The following is a 26232-nucleotide window of genomic DNA, read 5'->3' on the forward strand; positions in this document are numbered from 1 at the left end:
GGTTGATAAATAAAAGAAGAAAACAAGTTTAACACTAAAGAACCCTAGGGTTACTGGCAAAGGGGTTGGTGGCAAAGTGGAGCAGAAGCCCATCAGGAAATGCTTTCTATGATAATGGTAGACTTTATAGACAATTTTAATATTGAACAGGTTGACAATTGGAATTTCTTGAGGAATTTTTTTATGTTTTTGAAAATTACATTCCGATATAATGCAATCGATAGGGACATTTCTGAGAGACTGGGATAGGGATCATTATGGCATCACGCAGGTGGGCATACAAGAGGGAAATGTGTTTTGTGGAAATCGAGGGCAGGAAGAAGTAGTCAAATAATGGATGGTTTGGGGATGGGGCAGAGACGTTTATTCCACATGTCCTGAGAACAGATTTAATCAGTAAATAAAAAAATCGGAGGAGGCCCCGGGGAAGACCCAGGACACGCTGGAGGGACTATGTCTCTTGGATGGACTGGGAACGCCTCGGGATTCCCCTGGAAGAGCTAATAGAAGTGGCCGGGCAGAGGGAAGTCTGGGCATCTCTGCTCAAGCTGCTGCCCCCACGACCCGATCTCAGATAAGCGGAAGACAATGGATTGGTAAATGGATGGATGGATAAAAAAATCAGAAGTGGTCTCCCCTAGACTTTCTCGTATACTCAGATGAGGGGATGGATATTTGGGGAGTAAACCGCAAGACAATGATTATATTTTTATATTATGGTGCGTTAAAGAACCATCAACAACAAATCAAATCAAATTAATAATATATTGACCAACTATTGCAAAACTGTGGTGGGCTGGCACCCTGCCCGGGGTTTGTTTCCTGCCTTGTGCCCTGTGTTGACTGGGACTGGCTCCAGCAGACCCCCGTGACCCTGTAGTTAGGAAATAGCGGGGTGGATAATGGATGGATGGATGGATTATTATAAAAGTAAAGTTGAATAAATCAGACTCTGCAGCTGCATGAATAAAAGGTAATTGTACCACTTCCGGTTAATGGAAATAGCCCAAAAGTTGATAGAAATCTACGGTTTGTACCTAATACTTGTATGCAAAATTTGGTTGACCGAAGTGAAAGTTATCGTGTTTACATACACACACATAGCCAGACACAAAGACATAATTCCAAAAATGGTATTTTCAGACTAAAATGTCGAGATTCGTCAAAATCTCGACTTTAGATCTTTGGACGATTACAATACTTTCCCTATCCTTCGTATATGAGAAAGTCAGGGAGGTCTAAAACGTTGAGATTCATCAAAATCTCGACATCGATTCTTTGGAAGGTTACATTACCGTATATACTCACGTATAAGTAGGGTCTTGAAACCCGAAAAATCGATCATACAATCAGACCCCGACTTATACGCCTGTTCAAAAATGAGACACGTACATTTTTTCACATCTTCTTGCTTCTTCCAATCTCGCACCAGTTTCTCAGACATATCAAATTTTGTTGCAGCAGTGCAGTTACCAATTTCTTGCCACTTCAACGATGTTTAATTTAAAACCAGCTTCACATTTTCTTCTGATCAAATGCTCCATTGTAGATAAAGGTGTTTGAGGGTGTGAGCAGTGCAGAATTTACGTACAAGCTACACAAGCTATAGCTTAGGGCCCTCGCCTTCTTGGGGGCCCCCAAAACAAATTGTCCGAGTGAGCAATTGTCATATATACTTAAATATACTACAGCATTATTTGTCCCAATCAGGCCCGGCCTTAGGCATAGGCGACCGCCTAGGGCCCCGGATCGACTCCTTGGTCTAATTTTCATGCATTTCACAGAGCTTCCAGGGGGGCTCCAGGGGGCCTCTGGACCCCCCTTTCACCTAGGGCCCCATAATACCTAAGACCGGGCCTGGGTGTGAGATACACACAACAGTGCAATCGTCTCGTCAGAATCGTTCAGGTATTACCGTGTGGTCATGTAGGCACAATACACAGAAAATAAAGGCCGTGTGCCCCGTGGTTACTCTCTCAGGTGGGCGTTAGCATATCATAATCTCTTAGAACAATAGCGTGAGTTTTCCTCATTCGACTTATACGACCGACATTATAAAATACCAGAAATTATACGGTAAAATCCATCCCCGACTTACCCACAGAAGAACTTAAAACGCAAGTATACACGGTACTCTCCCTATACTTTGTATACGAGAAAGTAAAAAACAAAGAGGAGGAAGAAGGTATTGCAAATTTGCCTTTCAAAAACTGGAAGGAGACAAGCCCGGTTCCGTCAAACAAATCGCAGAGTGTGCCACGACCAACACGAAGCACTTTAAACTAACAGGAAAACTGCATGAAAAGCAACTGATTATTTGGCCGATGTGATTTTAAGGTTGACTCAACGAAACTGCTCCAAAATTAAATGCAATTTAAAGTGTTAATTACGTTACAATGCAATGCATATGCATGTGGTTCATTTAATTTTGGCGCAGTGTAAAAGATTGGGGGCGCCATTGACCCCCAGACACACCACACTAAACAGTCCTTGGTGTAAAATGAGGGTTTTTATTTTCACAAAATACCTCTTCCAACCAACCCCACCGCCTTTCAATAAACAATCCTCTTCTTCCTCCTCCAGATGAGCTTTGCCTTCTGCCTCCTGACTCGGACTCTCCGGAGGAGGCTGGACGGCTCGCTTTAATGTCACAGCTGGGGACTAGTGGGCCATAGCACGTCGGATGCACTTCCGGGTCAGATGGAAGCCTCCGGAAACGCAGTGTGCCCTGGTGGCACCCATGGATCCCGACAGAGTTGTCCTGCAGGACTACGATTCCCATAAATCCCTGCGGATGTCATTACTGGGTCTACTCCAGCAGAGCACTGCCATTGCTCTTCATATCCCAGCTCCTCCCTGCTGTCCACTAATTTATCCCTTTGTATGGGATGTTGATTCAGCATCGTCCTGGGCAGGTTGTGCCTCCTTCCATTACGGCATCCCGGCAGAGAAAGGGTCCAGCTCAGCATTCACAATGGATAATCTTCCATACAGGTAAAACAGCAACACAGAGCAATGAGAAAGAATGGCTTAATTAGGCAAAGTATGAAACAGTAAGAGTGGTTAAAGTGTCACGACTGAAAGGCAGTTGTTGCCCCCCCACCACCCAGAAGTGGAAGGATGGGCACCACAGGCTCTCAAGTGCTGCCTTTTCCTGCAGAAAATGCTGAGCCGAAGGGCTGCAGAGCAGCACACTTCCCTGTAAAGCACCCCCTGGAGAGCGTGACAAGGAGAGTGACAAATAGGTACCATAAATGCGGTTTTATTATTCCAATCTGTCATCCAAAGAATGGTTGAAAAGAAACAGGCAGAGGTCACAAAACAGCAACGCACAGCAGGGGCAAGCAGTGCGCATCCAAAACAACAGACGTAAACGAAATCCAGCAAAGCAGACAGAAGGTCACAATACGATAAACCCTAAAATATTTTTTAAAACAGGCACAGAAGAAGCGAGACCAGTGGCTGTCACAAAGGCGCCCTGCACTACAGCAGCGTGACGTTCTCCTGCTTTGCCTTCCAGTTGTTCGCCTCTCGCCCTTCCCATCACGTGACTGCCGCTCGATTGACGTTGCACGGCAACCGACACTGGTAGGTGGAGTCGGGGAGAATGAGAAGGCAGTAGGAGTGGCCCTGTGGGGGCGGGGCCTCGGACTTCTGACCAATAAGCTTGGCTGCAGTCAGAGAATGTTGTTGTGGCGACACAAATGCCCCCTGAATCATCTTCACTGTTTACTCCTGTCATTCAGAGTTAAACGTGGGGCCTTTTTAATGCAAGGGGCACTCTGCCATTCTCTACACTACACTGCCGTGCCAGTTTATTATTTGAGTTTGGAAGGTCTTTCTGAATTGCGACCTCGCTGTCTGCTGTTTTGCTCATTAAATATGAACCTGTACTGCGTAATCACAGCAGGCTAAGCCATCTTTTGTCAGTTAATACAGTAAATTATTGCGAAACTGTACCTGAACTTTTGCATTTTGTGGGACATTTTCAGGGCATTTTTCCTACAATGGCAGAAGTGATTCCACGCTGTTGTCCCGCAGTTGCTCCGTCATGGTCAACTCCAACTTGCAGCCACCGTCAAAAAAACCTCACGCTGTTCCGATGTGGTGTCACCCGCTGCACTCGGGTTCCAATCTAGGTGGTTCGCTGTGTGGTGGGTATCAGCCCCAGCTCCCAAACTCTCTCACACAACATAAAATAATTCTACTAGACGCTGAAATCATTTCACTGTTTAGAAATGACTGTCTGCAAAAACTGTTATTTGATTTATATCTTTAATAAATTCTGATCATTTTGTCCTGTGAATGGGTGGACGCTAGGTGGCACTATTGCCCCTTTTAAACCCAACAAACAGACGTGCTGGACACAGGTTTGAAGTACTGTATTTTATTCTTTCTTCTTCCCACACAGTGCCTCCAAAGCACCACCGCCACAATAGGTTCAGCAATAAAGTACAATATTCTCTCCTCCACACCTCCCAGCAAGCGTTGTCCACCTCCTCCCGACTCGGGCTCGCCTGCTGGGATCCCACCAGTCCTTTATATAGTCCTTGACCCGGATGTGCTTCTGTCCTTGTGTCCCCATCACTTTGGAGTACTTCCGGGCTATGTACACAGTTGGGTCTCCCCAGTCAACCGGCAGTGTTTCCTGGCGGCACCCAAAGTACCCAGCACGGCTGTGTTGCCAAACTCCAAGTCCCATAGTGCCCTGCGGGTATCTGGGGCACCACTGCAGTCCAGGGAAACTGCCATCTATCGTCCTGGGGGAAGCAGTGTCCCTGATAAGCTGCCCTCCCCCATCTTTCCGTTACTGGGGCGTCCCAGCCGGGATAAATTGCCGGCCGTCCCTCACACTATATTAAGAAATTAGATGTAATTACATTTACAAGGATAAATATTGTGCAACACTTTCAGGTGTCCTTCTCAAACCTTATCTCAATTAGAAAATTGGACGGGCAACATCCATGCTTTCTGCCGGAGGTGCCCAACTCCCGCATCTGGAGGGTCACAATGGCTGCCGGTTTTCATTCTAACCATTTTCGGTTTTTGCTGATAATTAACTTCACGTAATGGATTTGCAATTTAAGACTTGGACACTTTAAATTAGGAGTGAGCAACATTGGTCAATGGAGGGCCGCAGATATAACCAAATCACTTCACGAGAAGTCCTCTATTGCTGAAATGTCATCGAAAAATGTCATATGGCTCAAAAGACATTGTTCTGTTTCATTTTAGATGTCTCCCTTGTTAACATTTCTCACCCCCAATTGCTTATTTTAGTCGTAAACGGCTGCACTGACTGGTTTAAATGGTTCTTTATTAGCAATAAGCCAGTAGTTCTCCATCTCGCTCGTTTCCACTTCCACCTGCACGCTATTTATTTTAATAAAACACTCTGAAGGAAACTGAAGAGAAAGTGAACAACTGAGAACTACCATTTTGGGCTTCAAATCATTTGGACGATAACACTAGAAAGGAAAAAAAATTCTATGATTTTAGATTGACCTGACCTGGCAGATTTGAAAGATTAACGAATTATGGCATTAAATAAAATCAGTTACAGGGAAGGATTGGTTTCTAATTAAGCAACCGGGTTGGAACAAAAGCCTGCAGCGTCTGGGGCTCTCCAAGGCCGACGTTGATCACTCTTTGCTTTATGCCAAAGGATAGGACAGGTCAGGTTAGGTTGGGGAGCAGGCACTGGTACAGCACGTTGCCACATCCACCACACGATGAAACAGCTCAGGATCCTGGTTGGCAACCCTTCAGGTAGACACGCGGTCCTGTCCCACCCATCTATCTGCCAGGTATTATGTGGGCATCCCCTTGGCCTGGTCCTCAACAATGAGGGTCCTGTGAGCAGGATCACCCTCGGGAAATCACGCCAAATGGCCGTAGTGTTGTAACTGACGTTCCCTCACAATGCAGGTCATGTGCCTCATTCAGGACTCCATGAGCAACACAAAGTCAAACCAGCGGAACCCAAGGAGAGACACAGTACTGAAGGAGTCCAGATCGAATTATGCAACTTTTAATGCAATGCAGGAAAACAATGCAACACAAAAGAATTGTTTGAAATATCTTGTAATAAACGAATGCAGGGCAGGTGCTGCCATCTATCGGCAACAAAAAGATTTTTTTGTGAATTTTCTGTGTGATAAACTTAATAAGTTATAGCGTAATGAAAATTGCATAATTGCATAATTAATAATAATAATAATTCTTTGCATTTATATAGCGCTTTTCTCATTACTCAAAGCGCTCAGCGATTGCAGGTTAAGGGCCTTGCTCAAGGGCCCAACAGAGCAGAGTCCTTTTTTGGCATTTACGGGATTCGAACCGACAACTTTCCGATTGCCAGTGCAGATCCCTAGCCTCAGAGCCACCACTCCGCCAATTAGACCTGGACCACCCTGTCCAGTCTTCATCTCAGGTCACTGGATAGCATCCATGTCTCGCAACCATATAGCAAGACAGGAAGCACCAGGACACGCGCTCCAGTCCCACCCATCTATCTGCTGCAGCCAGATGTTACGTGGGCATCCCCTTGGCCTGGTACTACCACTCGGGTCCTGTGAGCCGGATCACTCTCTGGGAATCGCGCCACATGGCCGTAGTGTCATAACTGATGGTTCCTCACAATGCAGGTCATGTGCCTCATTTGGGACTCCGTGAGCAACACAAAATCAGACCAGCGGTACACAAGGATTCTTCAAAAAGACACAATAGTGAAGGAGTCCAGTCTTCATCTCAGATCACTGGATAGCGTCCATGTCTCGCAAACAGGGAGCACCAGGACTCTAAAGACTTGGACCTTCATCCTTTTGCATAGATATCAGGAGTGCCACACACCCCCTTTCCAGCGACCTCATGACCCCCCATGCTCTCCCAATCCGTCAACTGACCTCATAGGAAGAGTCACCAGAGACATGAATGTCATCGTTGAGGTAAGTAAAAATCTCAATGACGAGGTCGACACTCTCTCTGCAGACAGACACACTGCTGATGGCCGTGCCCAAGAGGTCATTAAAGGCCTTGCTCTTGGTTTTTATCAGGACACTCGCTAGCCCAGACCCTCAGACTCCTCACTCAGTCTCTCGAGACCCCATCAGAGCCTCCATTGACTCCATGAAGATCACAGCATCGTCAGCAAAGTCAAGATCAGTGAATCTCTCTTCGCCAACAGATACCCCTCAGCCGCTGGACCCCACGACCCTGCCAAACACCCAGTCCATGCAAGTATTGAACAGATGTTTTAGAGTTCGAAAAATATTTCCAAGTGGAATTGCTTTCTTCTTACTATATAAAATAACAATCATAAATGTGTTAGTCCATTTATAGTTAAGGATATTAACATCACTAATGTATACAAAGACTGACTTAGTGTGTGCTGCCCTAATTCAGGCTGCTCCTAAGAAATAAAATGGCTTACTTCATGAAGTACATAATAAACAAGAATAGTTATGTCAAATATTTAATAATAATATTTAATAATAATAATAATAATAATCCATCCATCCATTTTCCAACCCGCTGAATCCAAACACAGGGTCACGGGGGTCTGCTGGAGCCAATCCCAGCCAACACAGGGCACAAGGCAGGGAACCAATCCCGGGCAGGGTGCCAACCCACCGCAGGACACACACAAACACACCCACACACCAAGCACACACTAGGGCCAATTTAGAATCACCAATCCACCTAACCTGCATGTCTTTGGACTGTGGGAGGAAACCCACGCAGACACGGGGAGAACATGCAAACTCCACGCAGGGTGGACCCGAGAAGCGAACCCGGGTCTCCTAACTGCGAGGCAGCGGCGCTACCACTGCACCACCGTGCCGCCCTAATAATAATAATAATAATAATAATGCATTTTATTTATAGGGGCACTTTACATTAGCAGTAAATCTCAAAGTGCAATATAAAAAGTTTAAACAAAGGCAAAGCAAGATAAAAACAGAGATAAAACAACAATAATGATAGCATTCTTGCTAATAAGCTTTCCTAAATAGAAAAGTCTTTAGCTGTTTTTTAAAATCAGCCCACAATCTGCTGTGTTCTTAGGCTCTCTGGTAGGCCATTCCAGAGCCGTGGAGCAGCGGCCAAAAAGCCTTGGTCACCCATTGTAAGAAGTTTGGTCACAGGGGGGCAAAGGCGAGTGGGTATTTGCAAAACGGAGGTTTCTTGTAGTGGATTGTAGTATAAGGAGTTCTTTAAGATATTGTGGAGCATTTCCATGGATACACTGGTGAGTGAACAAACAATTTAAAATATTTATAAAGTCTAAATATTCACAAATACAATAGAAATCTGCTAATCATAGAGAGCTACAGGCACTTAGTAAAGAATTAAAAATAACATCATATTCAAAATCACTGCCCTTGAAATAGTCTAAAACGATACCCCATATGCCAGGGGTGGGCAAAGTCATTCCTGGAGGGCCGCAGTGGCTGCAGGTTTTTGTTCCAACCCAATTGTTTAATAAGTTGCACTTATTGCTCTAGAAACACTTCTGCTTCATTTTAGTTGTCTCCCTCATTAAGATTTTGAACCCTTATTGCTTATTTAAGTCTTAAACAGCTGCAATCTTGGTTTTTAATTGCTCCTTATTAGCAATAAGATGCAAATGACAAAAGAAACTAGCAGTTATCTATTTTGCTTGTTACCCTTTACACCTGTGTGTATTTATCATGCACTATTTGGTTTAATTAAATACTTGGAAGGAAAGAGAAGCGAAAAAAGTGAAGGACTGAGAATTACCCCTCCGTTTTACACTTCAAAGTATTTGGATGATATTCTTAGAATGGAAAAAAAAAATCTAGGATATGAGAATGACTTGACATCGCAGAGTTAAAGCACAAACAAGCCATGAAATGTAATTATTGGTAAGGATTGTTTTCTAATTAAGCAACTGGGTTTGAACAAAAGCGGCCCTCCAGGAATGACTTTGCCCACCCCTGCCATATGCTTATATTTGAAATTTGTCATTTGAAACCTTCTGGGAGTGTCCTTCAAGTCTGGTCCTGGAGGACCACCGTGGCTGGAGGTTTTCATTCTAACCCTTTTTTAAATGAGTGCCCTGTTTGTGTTGCTAATTAACTTCTTGTAAAATTCATTTTAATTCAATTGCTTTTTTAAGATTTGTTCCCCTGAATTTCTTCATCGTTCCTCTTTATTGCTTCATTTCTTTTCTTAAATGGCACCCAAATGGTCCTGTTCAGCCAACATACATCGGACTTACAATACAACTCTGAGTCCTGCCACGTGCAAAAGTTCGCTGACGGCACTGCTATCGTGGGCTGCATCAGGAGTGGGCAGGAGGAGGAGTATAGGGACCTAATCAAGGACTTTGTTAAATGGTGCAACTCAAACCACCTACACCTGAACACCAGCAAAACCAAGGAGCTGGTGGTGGATTGTAGGAGACCCAGGCCCCTCCTGGACCCCGTGATCATCAGAGGTGATTGTATGCAGATGGTGCAGACCTATAAATACCTGGGAGTGCAGCTGGATGATAAATTAGACTGGACTGCCAATACTGATGATCTGTGCAAGAGAGGACAGAGCCGACTATACTTCCTTAGAAGGCTGGCGTCCTTCAACATCTGCAATAAGATGCTGCAGATGTTCTATCAGACGGTTGTGGCGAGTGCCCTCTTTTACGCGGTGGTGTGCTGGGGAGGCAGCATAAAGAAGAGGGACGCCTCACGCCTGGACAAACTGGTGAGGAAGGCAGGCTCTATTGTAGGCATGGAGCTGGACAGTTTGACATCTGTGGCAGAGCGACGGGCGCTGAGCAGACTCCTGTCAATCATGGAGAATCCACTGCATCCACTGAACAGGATCATCTCCAGACAGAGGAGCAGCTTCAGCGACACACTGCTGTCACCGTCCTGCTCCACTGACAGACGAGGAGATCATTCCTCCCACAAACTATGTCACTCTTCAATTCCACCCGGGTGGGGTAAACGTTAACATTATACAAAGTTATTGTCTGTCTGTATACCTGCATTTTTATCACTCTTTAATTTAATATAGTTTTTTATCAGTATGCTGCTGCTGGAGTATGTGAATTTCCCCTTGGGATTAATAACGTATCTATCTATCTATCTATCTATCTATCTATCTATCTATCTATCTATCTATCTATCTATCTATCTATCTATCAAATAGAAGTGAAATATGAAGTGAGGGAGCCAACAGAAGACCAACTAAGTGAGGGCCTCAAACTCCAACCAATTTCACTCTAACCAGTTGCTTAATGAGGCGCCGATTCTTTTGTTAATTAAACTCGTTCTTTAATTCCGTGGCTTGTTGCTGCTCTCGTGGTGCATTAGCAGACATTTCCGAAATTGTTGATTTTCTCTTTTCTAAGAGTACCCTTCAAATGTTTTGGGGGTCGTGAGCAGATCAGTGTTCCTGAGACCTTCACCTTTCTTTATTTTTATATATTGTATGATGGACACCAGTTGTTTTGGCTCATTTTGTATCTCATTATTGTTTGGCTGCTAATTAAGGAAAAAGAAACAATGAAGGGGTCTGAGTCTTCAAGAGCAAGTCAATTAAAATGAATTCAAAAGAAGTTAATTAGCAGCAAAAACAGGTCACTCATTAAGAAAAGGATTGGAATGAAAACCTGCAGCCACGATGGTCCTCCAGGACCAGAGTTGGTGACCCCTGTCTGAGAGGGCTAGGACCACTGATAAAGAATCGAATATGAAAAATATAATATTTGTGATCAGCAACCTCAAAATAGCATATAACGACACTCCACATGCCTGTATTACCCACCCGCAGTTTTGTGAAGGTCTGTGAAAAGGGGTAATTTTGACCCCTCATATCCCATAACAGGGTGAACCCCCGGGGTCAGTTGATGTGGCCTGCACAACTTCAAGTCCTTCTGATGATTTCTGTTGTAATCGCCCTACTGGTTTATGCTTTACCATAAGGGCGTATTTTCCTGCACAAAAACACGGTCCAAAAACTTTTTTGGGGGGGTCTAGGGGGGAGCAAAAAATAGAGAGGAACCCCAAAAAGCTCAGCTACCTACATAACTTGACATCAAGACGTGTCGAACTGTATATCAGATATGGGAGTTTTCTCATAATGGGAGTCGGGTGGCACAAGACAAAAATATGCTGAAGTGATTGGAACCCATTCAGAGGTAATTCTTACGAGTACAATAAACGTATTCAGTTTTCTGAGTTGCTACTACAAAAGGAACATTCGTATTTAGGCATTTTAGCTAAATTATATTTACAAGGACAAATGTTGTACAAAATTCTTTGGTGCACTTCTCGATTTTTATTTGAAATACAAAATTAAAGGGCAATATCCAAGCCTTATGCCAAAGAATATCTGAAATTTCAGGCTGCCAAAAATATTTTCCAATTAAAAAGACTTTCTTTTTAATATGCAAAAAAAAAAAAAACTAATACATTTTTAGTACATTTATAGCTATGGATGTTAAAACCAATTGATTTATAATAGTGAATCAACTCTCCCTTACTGAAAAGAACTGCATAATGGCACTTCATTATGAACCATTTTCAGTAAATGCATATGTATATTGTACTTATGTTTTCATATTGGATATTTTTTGTTTTATCGTTATTATTTGTATCATTTTATAGGAAGTTTATTTTATGGAGGAGTTGTACATTGCATTTCATTGTGTACAGTAACAATGAAGGAGTTCAATTCAATTCAATTTGATGTAACGGTGGTCGCACTACTTTATTTAATTCACATAATTCAAAATGAAAATCGTTTGTTTTTAAGAAGTCTTCGTAGTGTCGTACCTGGCAGGATTGGACAAGAAAATCAGCAACCAAACATTCACCCATTTCATTCAAAAGATGTAAGTAAAGTGATTTGCGAAGTACACCTGAATGATTGAAGGACGGCACTCGAGAAGTTTGAAGTCCGCAAGGAGGGTACGCGCGGTGAGGGTCGTCGATGCTGGACGCGGGATGTGGCAGGGTAAGATATACCCTTATTCCAAACCCTTAGTACTCTTACTCCTAACCTTTACCGTTCAGAATTAATTTGACTCCTAAAACTGAAATGATTTAATGGCGCTGCGGCTCTGCAAACATCGACACCGTTGTATTAGAGGACGGCATTTACCTTGTACAGTAATGAATAAATAAATTGAATAATTACTGCGGTTTTAAATAAGCTAGGAATATCAATACTAGCGAATTTATTTTAAAAATGCACATCTCATGTCGTACCTTCGTTATATGCTAACAATCTCTTATCCTGCAGCAACAGAACAATTACCGAGACTACTCAACGTGACTCATTCAATGTGACAATAGAATCAGACGCTTCTCGAATATGGGAGTATGGAAGGAGTCTGGAATTCCACCACACCCACATGACTTCTTGCCCAATCGCATGTCCTGTAGCTTGCGAAGGGTTACAGAATACGGGAGGAGTCTGACACGAGGCCCCGCCCCCCTCACGCTGCACAGATTGGTTTGAGGCGAGGCGGGCAAACCAACAGCGATGTCAAAAAGTGAACGGATTTTTGACTAGAAAGGTTTGTAAGTAAAATTTAACGCACCACTAAATATTACATTCTTGCATAATGCGTTTTTATTTATTAAGATTTTGAATGAATTATTAATATTTACTTGGAGGGGCAAGCTTTAAAAAAAATACAAAAAAATGGTCCGGCGTCGAGGTTCTCAACGCCGAAATTAATATTTTCAAAACCGTGTAGTCCAGTTTAGGGGCGTAGGAGGTTGCAGTCCATCACGATAACATTGGATACGTTTTTAAAATTAGAAAGAAATTTGCCCTTTTAGCAATTAGATAAAATTAAAGCAAAGGTGCACAATTGTATGAAACGCGCGGACATTCGAGCCATTTCAAGTCAAATAGAAGGCGTTTGTGCCAAACGAATTAGATGCCAATTAAATGTGCTTTGGCAATGTTTATTTTAGAAACTACAGTATGTTGAAATTCAAAGTTTTTGTAAAACCTCATCAAGTTTATATGTCGCTGGAAGAAGCGGGAGATTTTTGTTTCGCGTACGTTGAGGGCGGACTTCAGGCCGTTCAGTACAAGGATGAAACCAGCACACGTGACGACGAATTGCCGTTGCAGGATTTCATCTCCTCGTAACCGGGTTTGGCACTTTTAAACGCGTTATAGACGACGACTGCCAGATTTGGGAATTGTAAGTGTTACAAAAGTCGGGTAACCACCTTGACACCGACCCAGTAAGTAATACTGTATACGACTTTCACTCCGGTCGTAGCATTGTCACGTGTTGACATTACAGCGAAATTCTTACACCTTTTAACGGACTCATCTCGCTTTGGAAAACCTTGCCATTAATTCAGCGCGCGTCTTGTAAACGTGTAAAAATATAAGTGCCCAGCGCGCTTTAAGCGGTTAGCCTGCCATTTATATACGGTATCGTAGTTCAACACCCGTACACTAAAAGTCCGGCTGGGGGAGTTGCATCAGGACAAGCTCCACCCCACCCCCGGTCCCCCAACTAGACCACATAACATCAACGATAAAATTTTTATTTTTCAATTTTATGTTTTCACGTTTTTCTTTCTTGTATACGAAGTATGGGAAAAGTATTGGAATCGGCCAAAAATTCTGTTTCGAGATTTTAGACCTCCCCGAGTCCGAAAATACCATTTTTGTAATTATGTCTGTGTGTGTATGTAATCACAGAAACTTGAGTATGCTTTCATTTAGGTCAACCAGATTTTGCATACAAGTACTCGATACAAAACGCAGATTTCTATCAACTTTTGGGCTATTTTCGGTACTTTACTTTTTATGCATGCAGCTGCAGACTGATTTATTCAACTTTACTTTTATAATAATCGTTCAATATATTATTAGTTTGATTTGTTGTTCTTTAATATATAGATAGATACTTTATTAATCCCAAGGGGAAATTCACATACTGCAGCAGCAGCATACTGATAAAGAAAATATTAAAGAGTGATAACAATGCAGGTATACAGACAGTCGATAACCTTGTATAATGTTAATGTTTACCCCCCCCCCCCCAGTGGAATTGAAGAGTCGCATAGTGTGAGGGAGGAACGATCTCCTCAGTCTGTCAGTGGAGCAGGACGGTGACTTCTGTCGCTGAAGCTGCTCCTCTGTCTGGAGATGATCCTGTTCAGTGGATGCAGTGGATTCTCCATTATTGACAGGAGCCTGCTCAGTAATGTACATAATATACAAATATAATCCTTGTCTTGCGGTTTACTCCTCAATATAATCCTTGTCTTGCGGTTTACTCCTCAAATATCCATCCCTATATCTGAGTACAGTAATCCCTCCTCCATCGCGGGGGTTGCGTTCCAGAACCCCCCGCAAAAGGTGATAATCCGCGAAGTAGAAACCATATGTTCATATGGTTATTTTTATATACAGTAATCCCTCCTCCATCGCGGGGGTTGCGTTCCAGAGCCACCCGCGAAATAAGAAAATCCGCGAAGTAGAAACCATATGTTTATGTGGTTATTTTTATATTGTCATGCTTGGGTCACAGATTTGCGCAGAAACACAGGAGGTTGTAGAGAGACAGGAACGTTATTCAAACACTGCAAACAAACATTTGTCTCTTTTTCAAAAGTTTAAACTGTGCTCCATGACAAGACAGAGATGACAGTTCAGTCTCACAATTAAAAGAATGCAAACATATCTTCCTCTTCAAAGGAGCACTTGTAAGTATGCGAAGCACCGCGGCACAAAGCTGTTGAAGGCGGCAGCTCACACCCCCTCCGTCAGGAGCAGAGAGAGAGAGAGAGAGATAGAGAGAGACAGATAAAAAAATCAATACGTGCCCTTTGAGCTTTTAAGTATGCGAAGCACCGTGCAGCATACTTAAAAGCTGCACACAGAAGGTAGCAATGTGAAGATAATCTTTCAGCATTTTTAGACGAGCGTCCGTATCGTCTAGGTGTGCGAACAGCCCCCCTGCTCACACCCCCTACGTCAGGATCACAGATAGTCAGCGCAAGAGAGAGAGAAAGAAAAGTAAGTTGGGTAGCTTTTCAGCCATCTGCCAATAGCGTCCCTTGTATGAAATCAACTGGGCAAACCAACTGAGGAAGCATGTACCAGAAATTAAAAGACCCATTGTCCTCAGAAACCCGCGAAGCAGCGAAAAATCCGCGATATATATTTAAATATGCTTACATATAAAATCCGCGATGGAGTGAAGCCGCGAAAGGCGAAGCGCGATATAGCGAGGGATTACTGTATTTTAAGCCCTTATAAACTCTCCCACACTATTATAAACATTTCACGCACAATTATACAGCATAAACCCTTTGTATTCTCTTAAGTATTAGGTAAGATTTGTTGAAATTATGTATGTAAACACAGTTTATATACAGTAAAACCTAAATATTATTTTAAAGATATCAAGCGTCTCCAATATCACGTTACAGCCATTACGACAGACAGGCCACCAGCAATAAATACGTACAATGCAAGAAAAATTGTATACAGTAAAATGTGTGTACAGTGACACTAAACTATGTACCTGTAATAAGTACTGTACGTAGATAATTAATTATGGTTACTCACCAACAATGACACGACGACTTGTCCGATAACGATGAGTTTAATTTTACTGCACAACAAAGGAGAGCGTTACAGCTCTTCTAAAGGAGCCTCTTCAGGCGACTGTGTAGCACCGCCGTTGTTCTTCTTCCATCACTCTTCAATCCAAATCCCTAAAGCAGATTCCATCCAGACTACTGCCTTATCACGTCCACTTGCAACTCGTTTTGCGCCCTGGTTAAAGGACACTGCAGTCGTAGATCTTATATGCTTTTCCTCCTTTTTAAATAAAAAGAATCGTGGACTCATTGATGCTGTAATGGTGTCCTGCAGCGGTGTAGCTGTTCCCTTCCTTCAACATATCCAAAACTTTTACCTTTTCTGCAATCATTTGCATCTTCTGTTGGCGCTTGGACACGGCCCCTGAAGCAGTAGCAGGAGCACGTTAATGCTGAATGAGTGAGATGAGACTTCCTGGTTAATGCAGCACTCCGTCGCTGAGCCAATCAGCAGCACACAGGAACTTAACTGCATGCTCTGATTGGGTAGCTTCTCAGCCATCCGCCAATAGCATCTCTTGTATGAAATCAACAGGGCAAACCAACTGAGGAAGCAAGTACCAGAAGTAAAAAGACCCATTGTCCGCAGAAATCCGCGAAGCAGCATAAAAATCCACATTATATATTTAGATATGCTTACATATAAAATCCGCGATAGAGTGAAGCCGCGAAAGTCGAAGCGCGATATAGCGAGGGATTACTGTATATGAAAAAGTCTAGGGGAGACCACTCCTGATTTTTAAAATTTTTAATTTATTGTATCGTACTTTTGACATACAGTGGATCCAGATATTCCCTTAACTTTTTGCACACTTTATTGTGTTGCAGATTTAATTTTAAATCAGTAAATTTGCATTTTGGCGAATGAGTCTACTCACAATAACCAATACTGACAAAGTGAAATAATATTTTGGAAAGGTTTGCCCATTGATTAAAAGATAAAAATGGGACTCTCTCATTTCTTTAAGTATTTAGAACTTTTCAGAAAGGTCTTTGGCAGCAACACCAGCTTATATTCTACATGGATATTGCTCTATAAGCTTTGCACTCCTGGATTTAGGCACAAGTATTCCATTTTACTTGGCAGATCCCCTCAAGCTCTGTTAGATTGGATAAGAACCATCTGTTAAGTGCCACTGTCAGGTCTCCCCATGCTTGTTCTATGGGGTTTAAATCTGGGCCACTCAAGAGCAGTTATGGACTTGTCCCAAAGCTACTCCAGTGTTGTCTTGGCTGTATGCTTCAGGTCATTGTCACTCGGAAAGGTGAACCCATCGCCGCAGTCAGAGGTCACATGCACCCTGGAGCAGGTTTTCTTTAAGGACCTTCCTGAATTTGGCTGCATTTAACTGTCCCTCAATTCTAGTCAGTCTCCCAGTCTTTGCACCCCCATAGCATGATGCTGCCAGTTCAGGGATGGTGTTAGTCAGGTGATGAGCATTGCCTGGCATTCATCAGGCCTAGTGCTTGGAGATTTGCCCAAAGAGGTCAACTTTTGTCTTACAAGACCAGGTAATCTTCTCCCTTGTGATCTCAGAGACTTTTAAATGCTGTCATATGCCTTTTCCTCAAGAGTGTTTTCTGTCTGGCCACTCTGCCGTGAACACCCAATTGATGGAGTGCTGCGTTGTCATTCTAACAGGTTCTGCCATCACAACAGAGGACTTCTAATGCACTTTTAGGGTGACCATTAGGTTCTTGGTCACCTTCCCTGACCAAGGCCCTTCTTGCCCGGTTACTCAATTTGGTCAGGCAACCAACTCTAGGAAGAGCCTTAGTGGCTCCACACATTTTCTGTTTCACAATTCCTGAGGCCATTGTGCTTCAAAGCTGTTGAAATGGTTTTGTCCCCTTGCCCTGACTATGCCTCACCACAGTTTGATCATGGAGGTCTACAGAGAGTTCTTTGGACTTCATGGCTTGGTTTTTCGTCCTGACATGCAGTGTGAATTATGGGACCTTCTATACACAGGTGTTTACCTTTTTATATAATGTCCATTCAATTCAGTTTGCCACAGGTGGACTCCGTTCAATTTTAGACCCATCTCAAGGACAATTGAAGCCCACAAGATGCCCCTGACCACAGTTTGGGTTGCCACAGCAAAGGGGTTTGAATACGTACATGATTAGATATTTCAGTTTTAAGAAATTTGCAAGCTTTCTAAAAAACAAGCTTTCATGTTGTCTTGGGTTATTGAGTGTAGATTGATGAGGAAAAATGGCAAATTTATCCATTCAAAATTAAACGTACAAGCCCAGTCAGTAGCATTGTTAGAAAAAAAATAAACGTCTGTTCGGTCCATGGCCGAGGCAGGGTTTGTGGGACAGCTGGAGTCACTCCCAGCAATCATTGAACACAAGACCGGAACAGTTCCTGGACAAGGAGCCAGTGTACTACAGGGTGAAAACACAGGCACATCAGGACCATTCTGGCGTCGCCGAACCACTTATCCTGCATGACTGTGGGTGCAAACTAGACCACCCATGTAGTCACTGGGAAAACAAGGAAACGCCATGCAGGGGACACCCAGGACTCAAAATCCCAGTATCGTTATTCTGAGGCAGCAGCGCTAACACTGCTTCACTGTGCCTCCTGCATGAGAACACCATTTAACCCGCTTACATGCCAGTTAAACATTGTCCGATGCCGTGCTTCGAATGTGGGAGTCTGCCAAGTTTGCACCGGCATTGGGTGGAACAAAAACATTGCGCTCAAAATGGGGAATTTTTTACTTTTGAATTATTGATCAGGTTTAATGGCAAAAATCAATATATGCCTTTTAAAACATTGGTTCATCCTTTTAAAAGCAACAGAGCTGTGTGAGTAAGTCATTAGCTGAATAGGCAATTAACTGCCTTGTCTTCTTTTAACCATTTGTTTTATCAACATATTTGTGGTTCTCAATAACGCAGTAGCTCAACGTCTTAACAAAACAGCCCAATTAAATGTCAAGTAGTGATGAGCATATAGCGAACAAACAAATCAGCTTTTGAACCAAAAGTACTAAATCACAGATAAATACGCGTACCACACAATAAAATGTATACTGCAGGCTTCACGGAACAACACTACCATAATGTGACATTTTCAGAAATAAATTGTGCTGTGGGCAGCATGGTGGTGCAATGGTAGCGCTGCTGCCTCGCAGTACGGAGACCTGGGTTCGCTTCATGGGTCCTCCCAGCGTGGAGTTTGTGTGTTCTCCCCGTGTCTGCGTGGGTTTCCTCCAGGCGCTCTGGTTTCCTCCCACAGTCCAAAGACATGCAGGTTAGGTGGATTGGCGATTCTAAATTGGCCCTAGTGTGTGCTTGGTGTGTGGGTGTGTTTGTGTGTGTCCTGCAGTGGGTTGGCACCCTGCCCGGGATTGGTTCCTGCCTTGTGCCCTGTGTTGGCTGGGATTGGCTCCAGCAGACCCCCCGTGACCCTGTGTTCGGATTCAGCGGGTTGGAAAATGGATGGATGACATTTTCATAAATAAATTGTGCTGTGTGCAGCATGGTGGCACAGTGGTAGCGCTGCTGCCTCGCAGTACGGAGACCTGGGTTCGGTTCATAGGTCCTCCCAGCGTGGAGTTTGCATGTTCTCCCCATGTCTGCGTGGGTTTCCTCCCACAGTCCAAAGACATGCAGGTTAAGGTGTCCTGGTGATCCTAAATTGTGCTAGGTGTGTGTAACCTGCGGTGGGCTGGCGCCCTGCCCAGGGATTTGTTCCTACCTTGTGCCCTGTGCTGGCAGGGATTGGCTCCAGCAGACCCCCGTGACCCTGTAGTAGCGGGTTGGATAATGGATGGATGGAATTGTGCTGTATCATTAGTAATGCTTATTATTAGATGTTTGAAAATCAAAGCATAGCAAAATACATTCAAATTATTGAGCAAATACACACAGTTTACCATCAATTTTCATAAGCTTTTTTCTTAAAATAACTAGGGGGCTCCACCCCCTACTCGCCCACCCCCAGGTTTGGTTTACCGGATATACAATTTAAAGAGATTGTTATTTTCTTGGGAATTGTTACATATGCATTATTTCCACTTTTACTTTAAAACGTTTGTAAAAAACAATACTTGTTCTTTATTTCCAGCCCTGGGTATGGTTACATCTCTTTCTACTGCTTGTGTTGTGAAGAGGGTGCAGCTGAACGCACGCTAAGGAGAAGCAGTCGGATCATCTGCTGCTGGCGAGTTGCCTGTTCTGCTTGTCGCGTGTCATTGTTTTAAGAGCTGGGAGCACATGACGCATGTCTGCCAACAGCAATCCAACAACTGCTACGTTAGATGTCCGTGGACGTGTTTTAAATGATGTCTCATTGCCTTGTCTCGCGTGACGTTGTAAAAACAATGCTTGTCCTTTATTTCTGGCCCCGGGTGTAGTTAAATTTTTTTCTCGCAGGACGTATTGCGCTGCTCGCGTTGTCAGTTGGGGGGGCGGCTGAACGCATGCTAAGGAGATGCCATCGGATCATCTGCTGTCTTTCTGTTGCTGTCGCACTGCCCGTCGGTCATTTTAAAGCCTGTACAGCAGTTGTCCTTTTGCCACTTCGCGTCTCTGCCGCTCGCGTTATGAAGGGGGGGGGGGGGGGGGTCGGGTTAGGGTGGCTGAATGCACACAAGGAGAAGTGGTCGAATCATCTGCTGGGTTTCTGCTGCTGGTGAGCTGCGTGTTTTTCTTGTGGCTTGTCGTTGTTTTAAGAGCTGGGAGCAAGTTAAAGTGTCTCTCGCGGGACTTCAAATTGTCTTCCGAGAAGATCATGTCTCGTCTCCCTCCCAAAGATTTTTTTTTATAATAGAGAGATACAGTTTTAAATATTAAGATAAAATATTTGCACTGCAGTAACATTAACTTGTATTACATGTTGATTAGCTCATGCACGTTAGAATTTTCACTCCGTGAACTGATAGTGATCTGTCCGGTTGCTATATCTCTGCTACTTGTCATTTGGTATGGGGTTTGTAAAAGCAGTGTTAAACTTTGTGACGCGCCATCCGTTGGAATGACAAATATAATGCATATGTCTCTGTTGTATGGGATTTGTAAAGGTAGTGCTAATGTTTGTGATGCGTCATCTGTTGGAATGACAAATATAATGCATATGTCTCTGTTGTATGGGATTTGTAAAGGTAGTGCTAATGTTTGTGATGCGTCATCTGTTGGAATGACAAATATAATGCATATGTCTCTGTTGTATGGGATTTGTAAAGGTAGTGCTAATGTTTGTGATGCGTCATCTGTTGGAATGACAAATATAATGCATATGTCTCTGTTGCATGGGATTTGTAAAGGTAGTGCTAATGTTTGTGATGCGTCATCTGTTGGAATGACAAATATAATGCATATGTCTCTTGTATGGGATTTGTAAAGGTAGTGCTAGTGTTTGTGATGCGTCATCTGTTGGAATGACAAATATAATGCATATGTCTCTGTTGTATGGGATTTGTAAAGGTAGTGCTAATGTTTGTGATGCACCATCTGTTGGAATGACAAATGCAATGTGTTTTATTATGCCATCTTCTGGAATGACAGAGACAGAGCAACTGGATGGACACACAGACACTTAACGTTTTATTAACTCTTTCCTGGCGGATGTCAACATATAATAACATGTAGGAGTGTCTTTATGCAGCTACCAGCCGCTACACGAACGCATTCAGCACTATGATCAGCTGATGCTGGTACATCGATCTCCAGATCACTTGCATCAAAATCGGAGTCTGATAAGTCAGAGTCCGATTCAGCAATAATACGTAACAGGAGTATTTTGCTTTGCATATTCGCTTAGCTCTCTCACCAGATTCGTCTTTAGCTCCAGAGGCCGGCAGCTACTCTGCTGCGCTTTCTTGCTGCCAACCAAAAAAAAATATTCAGACATCAAAGAGCTAAGGGGGATGGATGGAAGGCAGCTAAGCCTGTTGTCAGCTGTGCATTTCCCTTTCCCTATACCTGTTTGTGCTGTCTGTGCCATTAAATACCAACAGATGGCGCCTTACCACAAATGATTGTGGTGCAGAATCTGTTGAAATGACAAATGCGATGCATATGTCTCAGTTATATGCCATTTGATATGGTATTTGTAAAAGTAGTGCTAATGTTTGTGATGTGCCGTTTGTTGGAATTAAAAATGCTATGCATTGCATTAGTACATGCATTACAAAATACATTCCAATTGATGGTGCACATTAACGCAGAATACATGCAGGTCTGTGTTGATTAGTTAGATTTTAACCTGTCTTAAATGGGTAGCACAGCTAGTAACCCTGTAATTATATAAAAAGTTACCATGGTGTCAAACCAACCACATTTAAATTGATCTTTTTGTTTTCTGAGTTAACATCAAACGTTGTTCAAACACTGGCTGTCCTTTTATTTCTTCCTTGAATGCCCCACTGACCAATGAAGGGTGTATAAAGAATGTATCCCTTTATTTTTCCTTTTAAGAAAAATGAGATTGTCAATGTCGTGCACTGATGTGACAGCATTCCCTGCATTTCAAACACTCACAGAGTACAAACGTCACATGGGGAGGCATAGGATTTGACCAGAAAAGCAAACATTGGCCTGCTTTCTTTCTCCCCGATACTGCAGGACTGCTGTATAATTCCTCCTTGCAGTAATCTACCTGTTTCTGGATCTGTATAAAGCAGGGGTGTCCAACTCCGGTCCTGGTGGGCCTCAGGTTTTCATTCTAACCCTTTTCCTAATCAGTGACCAGTTTTCACTGCTAATTAACTACTTTTCCCTTCATTTTAAGTATTCAGTCTTCTGAATTGATTCCTTTCTTCATTAAATGACAGCCAAACAGAAGTGAGATGTGAAACGAGCCAACACAGGGCTTCCCAAACTCAGTCCTGAGGGACCCCCTGTGGCTGCAGGTTTTTGTTCCAACCAACTTCTGTTTTTAAATGGACTCCTGGCCCAATGAAGTGAGCTGTTATTTCCCAGTTTCTGTGTTGTGGAGTCACTGGAGAAGTAAAACTATGTTTGGTAAATTTTTTATTAAAATGTACTAAGCACTTATAAAGGATTGTTTTTTTGTTTATTTTTTTTTTTTTCAACTTTTTCAAAAATCTTCCGCCTGATTTTCATTCTGCTTTTCCAGGTGTTCTGATTGCTTAATTTATTATCTACTAATTAGTGAGTCTGATGCTGAAGTTATTGCACCCTGTCATCATTCAGTGTTGTTTACCTGGCTGTCAGCTCTTTTTGTTTTAAATTATCATTATTAGGATACAATAACTGCACCCTGCCCGGGGTTTATTTCCTGCCTTGCGCCATGTGTTGGCTGGGATTGGCTCCAGCAGACCCCCGTGACTCTGTAAATAGGATATAGCGGGTTGGATAACAGATGGATGGGTACAATAAAGGGTGCAAACTGCACAAAAAAATAACAAAACAATAGGACAACAACAAAAGAGCAATAAGCATTTAAAGCAAAAGTAGAAATATTTCTCTATATATAAAAGCCACTCACTGACTCACTCATCATGAAATCTCCTGAACCATGAGGACTTGGGATTTGAAATTTGGACTGTAGGTTACCCTTGACCCATAGGTGCTCGCTAAGAAACGGTTTGAAGAATGTTGTGGTCCAAGCACAAAAACTTCAACGTCTGTCTCTCTGTTTGTATGTCTGTCCGCTTTTCACGAGAGAACTACTTAATGGATTTAGATCGGGTTTTTTTCTATAATTTGCTTGAACATTCTGTTGATTTTGTGACTTTTCTCATCGCGCTCAGTATCAGAGTTCGCTTGCGGTCCCGATTTATTAGAGCGAATCTGAGAGAGACTCATCGGGGTGCGGGGTCCTCCTCACTCACGCGTCTGCCTCGGGGCGTAACCTTAACTCCGCTTAGTTAATGAACGAGAGAACTACTTCACGGATTTAGATCTTTTTTTTCCTATAATTTGCTTGAACTTGCTGGTTGATTTTGTGACTTCTCTCAGTGCGCTGAGAATCATAGTTTGCTTGCAGGAGCGATATATTCGCGCTAATCCGAGACAGAGGCTGGAGGGGCAAGAGTGACGTCAGGAGTGGGGAGCTGGGCAGGGCCCTCCTCACTGTCCTGTTTCACTAATACGTGGGGGGTGGCTAGTGTCTTATAATTGTAAAAATCATACTACTGTGCTTTTCTAAAGGCAGAATAAGAGAAGGGAAAAAAGTCCATCAAAATAAATGAGATCAATTATTATCACTAATTGTGAATTTGGCTGGAATACAAACCTGCAGCAACAGGAGGTCCTCAGGAGCGGGTTTGGGAACCACTGAGCCGACAGATGACCAGCTAAATTGGGATTTCAAACTCCAACCAGTCTCTTAATGAGAAGCTGATTTCTTGCTGTTAATTAAGCCCGTTATTTAATTCCATGGCTCGTTGCTGCTCTCATTTTGCCACAGCAGACATTTCCAAATCTGTTGATTTTTCTGTTTTTTTCTCAGAACAACGTCAAAATGTTTTGGTGAACTGAGAGATCAACCTTACTGAGACTTTCACCTTTCTTTATTTTCAGATATTGTGTGATGGGCACAGGTGAGCTGGTCATATGGTGGCTTGTTTGATGTCTCATTATTGTTTGGCTACTAATTAAGAGTCAACTAAGGGGCCTGAGTCAAGTTAATTAAAACTATGGCAGAAGAAGTTAATTAGCAGCAAAAAACTGGTCACTAATGAAGAAGATGGTTAAAATGAAAACTTGCAGCTATTGCGGCCCTCCAGGCCTGGAGTTTGACACCTGTGGTATAACATTTGCATCTCACTGCAGTAACTGTAGCTTGCAGTGCCCAGTAGTGACTGAATATATCATGAGAACTATTCAAGTATGACGAAGCTGGTCCTAGTAGAGTGAATATGCAGTCATGCATTTGTTTCGTTTTGGTGTGTCCCTTTCTGCTTTCATGTACGGTGATGTCAATGTTGGAATCCAACATCTTTCCCCTTTGCGTTATGCAGACAGTGAATAACAGTGCTGTCAAAGTGCAGTCAGTTTGGCATGGCACTTTTTCAGTCAGATGTTTAAATGCCCTGCTTTCGACAAAAGATGTTTTTGTTTGCCTTCTAGTTTCATTTCAGTCACATGGTAAAGTCATACAATACACAATGCAAGGCCATGTTTCGTATTGCGGTATTTTGGATCAGAGATTTCAATGCAATGAAACCTTGTCCCGTGTGTCTAATAAATATAAGTATTCTGTCTAAATGCAAAACTTGATAATACTCCATCTTAGTAAAAGGACAATTGTATACATTGTGAATTTCCCATTGGGATTAATAAAGTATCTATCTATCTATCTATTATATAGTGCCTTCTATCTATCTATCTATCTATCTATCTATCTATCTATCTATCTATCTATCTATCTATCTATCTATCTATCTATCTATCTATCTATCTATCTATCTATCTATTATATAATGCTTTTCATCTATCTATCTATCTATCTACATGTGTATCATCAGTGCCTACCTATGGTATATATTGTAAAATGATTAGGCTTGACACACTTAAAAAGGTTTAAGGCAGCCACATGCGTAATATCCCTGGCTGCAAAAGGCTTTGAAAGGCACAGAGGTGTTCACAAGACTTGAGTCCAAAACAGAACTGAAGTTGAGTTGCAAATATCCATCCATCCATTGTCCAACCCGCTGAATCCGAACACAGAGGTCTGCTGGAGCCAATCCCAGCCAACACAGGGAACTAGGCAGGAACCAATCCCGGGCAGGGTGCCAACCCACCGCAGGACACACACAAACACACACTAGGGCCAATTTAGAATCGCCAATCCACCTAACCTGCATGTCTTTGGACTGTGGGAGGAAACCGGAGCGTCCGGAGAAAACCGACGCAGACACGGGGAGAACATGCAAACTCCATGCAGGGAGGACCCGGGAAGCGAACCCAGGTCTCCTAACTGCGAGGCAGCAGCGCTACCCACTGCGCCACCGAGTTGCAAATATGGTGGTTTTAAATAGTCAGACCGGAAATGACATAGGAGAACTGGAAGTGACTGTTTTCTGACGTCAATCGAGGCACCAGAACTGGAAGTGATGTCAGTCGGTCGAGGCGCCTGAAAACCAGAAGTGATGTCAGTCGGTCGAGGCCCAACCACACACACACACACACACACAGAAGGAACCAGAAGAGATATCAATCTAGGCGCCAGAACCAAAGGTGATGTCAGTCCAGGCGCCGGAACCAGAAGTGATGTCAGTTGAGGCCCAACCACAAACACTCACACACCCCCATACCCTTCCTCCCCACCCCTTCAGAAGGAAATGAAAGAGATATTATTCTTGGTGCCGGAACCGGAAGTGACATCTTCAAGGTTGAGTCAGATAGGTTTTCCTGAGGCTGATCTATAGAGATAACAGGAGAAGATTTAGTGCACCCTGCCACCCCCTGGCCTGGCGTGGAATTACCTTCACTTGGTCCATACAACGTCCTCCTATTCGCACGTGCATGATAGTATGTATTGACATAAAAATCATACAGCTAAACTTAAGCATTGTAACAAATGCATTACATAAAAATATTTGCCACAAAAAGCAAAGGATACAGGAGTCACTAAATCTTGCGAATGTTAGCCCACCACACAACATCTCTATATAAATGAAATCCAACA

At 43.0% G+C, this 26232-nt stretch overlaps 1 protein-coding gene across 1 annotated transcript in view; it reads left to right on the forward strand.

The window, feature by feature from the left end:
• The first annotated feature begins 12487 nt into the window (after positions 1-12487).
• Positions 12488-26232, forward strand: part of c17h19orf67 (chromosome 17 C19orf67 homolog) — a 51855-nt gene continuing 38110 nt past the window's right edge. Inside the window, exon 1 of the mRNA XM_051920723.1 lies at positions 12488-12550. The gene's annotated coding sequence lies outside the window, so the exon portion shown is untranslated. The remainder of the gene's footprint in view (positions 12551-26232) is intronic.

The sequence above is a fragment of the Erpetoichthys calabaricus genome, chromosome 17, assembly GCF_900747795.2.
Source record: "Erpetoichthys calabaricus chromosome 17, fErpCal1.3, whole genome shotgun sequence".
NCBI classification, from domain to species: domain Eukaryota; kingdom Metazoa; phylum Chordata; class Cladistia; order Polypteriformes; family Polypteridae; genus Erpetoichthys; species Erpetoichthys calabaricus.